The sequence below is a fragment of the Geotrypetes seraphini genome, chromosome 17, assembly GCF_902459505.1.
Source record: "Geotrypetes seraphini chromosome 17, aGeoSer1.1, whole genome shotgun sequence".
NCBI lineage: Eukaryota > Metazoa > Chordata > Amphibia > Gymnophiona > Dermophiidae > Geotrypetes > Geotrypetes seraphini.
In genome coordinates, this window is record NC_047100.1 from 18,891,944 (window position 1) to 18,898,081 (window position 6,138).

Here is a 6,138-nt window from a genome sequence, read left to right on the forward strand (position 1 = left end):
GAAGAAAATGGTAAAACCAGAGGACATAATTTTAGGTTAAGGGATGGTAATAATAATTTTATTCTTATATACCGCGAAAGCCATAACAGTTCGAGGTGGTTTACAACAAGAAGTGCTGGACAATCAGGGAATAAAACACAACATAAAACCATCAGTACGTACATACAATGTGAAAGTAAAAAAAAAAGTAAATCCTTAACTTACAAATCGATTAAATAATTTTGCTTTCACTAATTTTCTAAAACTGAAGTAGGATGAGGAATGCGTAATGATATTACCCAACCATTCATTCAATTTACCCGCCTGGAAAGCAAGAGTTCTATCTAAGAATCTTTTAAATCGACAGGCCTTTATTGTAGGATAGGTGAACATGTGAATGCCATGAGTAGGCCTGGTAGAACAGTTCAGTCTAAAATGAGAGTCCAGATACGTAGGGGTCAACCCAAATAGTGATTTAAAACAAAGACAAGAGAATTTGAACAGAACTCTTGCTTCCAGGGGCAACCAGTGCAATTTTTGATAATAGGGACTTATATGTTCCCATTTTTGCAAACTAAAGATCAATCTAACAGCCGAGTTTTGAAGAGTTTTCTTACAAGTTCCCAAGTAAATGATATTACAGTAGTCAAGCATACTTAGAATGGAAGATTGAACCAATAAACAGAATGATTCAGCATCAAAATATTTTCTGATAGATCTTAGTTTCCACAATACCGAGAAGCATTTTCTAACCAATGCATCCGTATGTTCATCTAAAGTCAGGGATCGATCCAATGTCACTCAAGAGCAATGTAAGGAAATTCATCTTTATGGAGAGGGTGGTGGATGTCTGGAATGCGCTCCTGAGAGAGGTGGTGGAGACGAAAACGGTGACGGAGTTCAAAAAAGCGTAGGATGAACACAAAGGATGTAGAATCAGAAAAGAAGGTAAAATTATGTCCTTACCTGATAATTTTCTTTCCTTTAGTCACAACAGATGAATACAGAGACTAGTGGGATTACATCCATCAACCAGCAAGTGGAGATAGAGAGCACTTGATTTATCCTCGGGTATATCTTGGATGCATAGCCTCCTGGCCAACCAGTATAGGTCTTCTCAAAGCAGTTGAATTAAAACACAAATTAAAGCACATAAAAGGCATAAGACATATGCAACTTCATTCCCTCACATGTGCTACCCGCACCATTGATGCTTCAGAATCAAGAATACAATTTCAGCTGAAAGCATGCTGAAACTGCGCCTGAGAGTGACAAAACCCTGCAACAGGGTGGGGCTCTGTATTCATCTGCTGTGACTAAAGGAAAGAAAATTATCAGGTAAGGACATAATTTTATCTTCCTTGTCATCAACAGCAGATGAATGCAGAGACTAGTGTGATGTACCAAAGCAGTCCAAACATAGGGAGGGAAATAAACAAGCGAACTGGAAATCCCTCGCCCCCAAATCCTGCACGCATCCAAGGAGTATGTCACCCACAATCATACAGAGGCTAACCTCCCTAGCACATGTGAGCAGGAGCCATCCTCGCCTAAAGTACCATGCTGCGGAAACCACAGCTACATTGCCCCTCCATGAATAGAATGAGTGAAAAGCAGCCTCCTATCATGACCGCCAGGCCCCAAATAACCTCCTGTGGAATGGAAACATCATGCCTGGCAATAGTCTTTAGCTGATGTCAAAACCCATGAGCACCACCGCAGACCAGACCTTCTTTCCCTTGCATGGGTCTAGGGCATCATGCCTGGAAATGGGACAAGGGAAGACTCCTCCTTTAACTTAAGCCCTCTGAAGCACAAATCCATAGGGCTCCCACAAGAGGCAAACTGCTGACCAAAGTCAAGAAGAATGCCAAAGGAGAGGCAAGACACCAAAACTGTACCTGGGCCCCGAAGTGACAAGTGCCTTTCCCAGAGTCCCAAAGAGATACAGCGACAACCTCAGACACTGAAACAGCTGATCCAAATTTTAGCCCACTCCTCCACATGAATAACCCAGATGGAGTGGAAAGAACAACTCTGAGCTAGCGAGAAAGAGCTGCAACTAGCCTAACCCCAGCTGTCAGCCGGCTGAGATTAAACAAGGTGCACTAGGCCGCAAGCAAAATGGCGCCCCAGCCAAGACCAACCTCCTAGGGCCTGCCGAATAGTGAGGGCAAAGGCATCACTGCTGGAGGTGGTGTCTCTCCTTCGAGAAGAGAAAGACTGACAGCGGGAGGGAAGGGCCTCCTACCGTCTGCTGCTGCCCACCCTAGCTGTAAGCCAGTGGCCATGCGCAACTATGGCTGAAGCAGCCTCAGCTGCCCTACTCGGCAAGGGAGTAACAAACTCCTCCTATCAGCACCTCTCCGAATAGAATGGCAACCTCTGTAGCCCCTTGCCCACAGAACAAGTGAGCTTTTGGGACTTAGGTAACCAGATTCTTCAGGGGGAGGGGGGAAGGTACCTGGGAGCCCAGGTGTTGCCCCCCCAAACAGCGCTGTACTGCCCCCATCCCACAGCTCAACTGAGGCCTGGGCTGCAGGAACCTTTTTCGACTGAGGCCTAAGCCCCAGGCCCAGTTTTCCACTGAGCCCTCAAGTCACAGGAACATGCCCAGGCCCATCTGTCAACTTAGAGAATGACATGGGGAAAAAATGTATCACCGTTCCTGCCCCGTCCCCGCAAGCTTAGTCCCCGTCCCTGCCCTGTAAACTGTCAGATCCCATCTGCACAAGCCTCGAATAGTTATACTGAACTTATTTTATTAAAATATAAAAAGAGACAATACACTTCTCCCTCCCGATTCGCGGGGGATAGGGGCAGAGCCGTTCGGCGAATGGTGAAATACCGCGAATATCTTCTGGTCCGGCTCTGACCCACCCCCCGCCTCCCTCCCACCTTCCCCCCGGCACCCTGGCCTTACCTGGTGGTCTAGCGGGCTTTCAGGGCAGGAGTGATCTTCCTACACTCCTGCCCCTTGCAGATCACCAATAGGAAATGTCTGCCGTGAGTTCCCGTAGTCTCTCGAGACTACGGCGAGAGCTCACAGCAGCCAAACTAAACTATGGTTTTTTTTCCCCTCCCCAAAAATCGCGAATATGTGAAATTGTGATTGCCGAAACCTCGAATGGGGAGGGGGAAGTGTACTGTATTCTGTACATTTTATAAACACAAATAATACAAAGCAAGGATCAACCAAACCCCTTCTCTTTCACAAATATCCCCTCCACTATTGTGAAAACTGAACAAACCAAAGTACTACAGAATGCTACATAGAAAAATCAAGCTGACAGAATACTTGAGTCACACATGGCAGGAATAGTGTTAGGGAAGAGCAACTAGGGCAACTGCCTCCTGGTCAGAGAGAGTGAACCCTAAGCCAGCTGGAAGCTAAAGAAGCACAGCCTGGACTCTGTGGTCCCCAGCCCCAGTTATGTCTAATACCAGCTCTAGCAGTATATTTGAAATCTGAAATATTCTAATCACAAAATATAAAATAAATTTATTTTTTTCTACCTTTTCTTGTCTGGTAATTTTATTCTTCAAATCACATTGGTCTCAGGCTTTGGTTTTGGGTTCCTTCTGTCTTCATCGTGGCATGGCTGGCTCCTGAAAGTAAAAGAGGCGCAAGAGGAGCTGGGGAGGAGATGCCAAGTCTGACATAGGTGTGATTTTTTTTACCACAGGAGCAGACTTTTCACCGCTCCCACAGTGCGGTAAAAGGTCTTGTCCTCCATTCTCACTGGGAAGTGAAAGGTCTTGTCCCCATTCCTGCGGTTAACCAGTTGCAAATATCTCCATTCCTGCAGATTTACTGCAGTGACCATGGTTTACCATGGTAAACAGTCCCTGTGTCATTCTCTATCTCAACTGAGGCCTCAAGCCTCAAGAACATGCCCAGGCCCATCTCTCAACTGAGGCCTCAAGCCACAGGAACATGTCCAGGCCCATCGGTCAACTGAGGCCTTAAGCCCCAGGAACCTGCACAGGACCATTTCTCAACTGAGGGCCTAAGTCACAGGAACTTGCACAGGACCATTTCTCAACTGAGGGCCTAAGCCACAGGAACATGCACACAAACATTTCTCAACTGAGGCCTAAGCCAAGTACTCACGTGCTCCTGCACTACTGGAAGGCAAAGGGAGAAGTGCTAGTGCTGCAGAGCATAGGGAACTGTGCCAGCACCCATGCTCGGGCTTTTCTTCCACAGGAACATTTCTCTCTGGCCACATCAGCTTCTTCTCTCCACCGGCTGAGAGGGTGATGTACACCAATGTTGGAAACGCCTCCATTTTGATGAATAGGAACACTTGGTTGAGTCTTTCAGTGAGCCCATAAGTACTATAAATGGCAGGTTAAATCTTCCAAGCTGTGAGATATAATGATTGGAGGTTTAGATGCAGCATTTGAGATCTGGATTCTGTAGTAAAAAATAAGGTGGGTGAGACACTAACTGAAGTGTTGTGAATCATGGCTATCTTGGCCAATATAGGACTTCTCCAAAGTCTTTGAAATAAGTGGGACTGGAGGATATGCATATAGGAGGCTCTGATCCCAAGGAATCTGAATGGCATCCTTAGCCTCCCTTCTGCGATATGGATACCTGGAGCAGAATCCGCAAACATTTGTTGATTTGTGGGGATGTGAATAAATATATTTGTGGTTAACCCCAGTTGTTGAATAGTTAATAATTGTGGTCTTGAGAGACCATTCACAAGTTGTTATCTGATGACTAAGGACATCCATGATCACATTAATTTATCTTGTGATCTGTGATTTTAGGCTGGAAATTAATGTATTACATATATATTTGGGGCAAACCTTTGATGGTGTGATTACAGGTGCCAACAAAGACACAGAAAGACTGTGGGGTGGTCAACACCCAAAAAAGGCAGTCCATCTTCACACAGCCAAGCACCTTGGTGCCACAGATGTTAATGATAAAACAAGCAAAACAATGCAACCCATCCTTGAATAACAGGAGTAAAAACAATATTTATTAGTTTATATTAAAATACCATACAAAAAAAAAGGTTATACTATAAACTCTGGCCGATGCCAACAGTTTACAAAATATAAAAAAAATAGTGTGATCTATGAAATCAACAGATCCTACACCAGGAGTGTCAAAGTCCCTCCTCGAGGGCCGCAATCTGGTCGGGTTTTCAGGATTTACCCAATGAATATGCACGAGATCTATTTGCATGCACTGCTTTCATTGTATGCCAATAGATCTCGTGCATATTCATTGGGGAAAAACCTGAAAACCCGACTGGATTGCGGCCCATGAGGAGGGACTTTGACACCCCTGCCCTACACGGTCTGTGTTTTGGCAACAGAGTTGCCTTCCTCACACTGTGAGGGTGAGAGCACCCTGTAATTAAGTCACTGGCGTCAGACCTCCCCTAACGACGCAGCACCTTCCAGCCAACCTTGTCCTGCCCTGACTTAATTAGAAGGTGCTTTCGATGATGTAATCGGCTGCTTGTCTTTCAGCTCACTGCACTAAGGACCCCTGATTAAGGCAACTCAGTTGCCGAAACACGGACCGTGTAGGTCTGTTGATTTCATATATAGCACTATTATTTTTTATATTTTGTAAACTGTTGGCATCAGCCAGAGTTTATAGTATAACCTTTTTTTGTATGGTATTTTAATACAAACTAATAAACATTGATTTTACTTCTGTTAGTCCAGGACTGGGTTCCATTTTTTTTTTTGCTGATTACAAGTGCCCCCCCTTCCCCCCAAGCAGAAACTGCCAGGCTGTAACAATTTTCCACAAAAACACAGAGAAGGAAAGCAAGACAGCTTGTCGGGGTGCAAAATCAAAGTGCATGTATCCATCGAGGAGAAAATTCATAGAATGACACACATAAATCATTCCAGTTACAGACATATATAAGCGCTGAAGTTTGATCTTAACCAACATTTTAGTTCTGCACTTTGTCGTTTTTATTCTTTCTTCTGACCTAAAAGGTTCCCTGTTATCTCCTTTTCCTCTTCCGCCTCAGGCACACTGTATAAAAAATATGACAAATGGGAATTATTCTTTCAGTAATCCAGGACTCTTGTTCTCAGCACTATTTTACAGCTCTCCTTGACTGTTTCGGTGTTTTACATCTTAAATTGTGAGGAATGTCTCATATAAATTAGGAA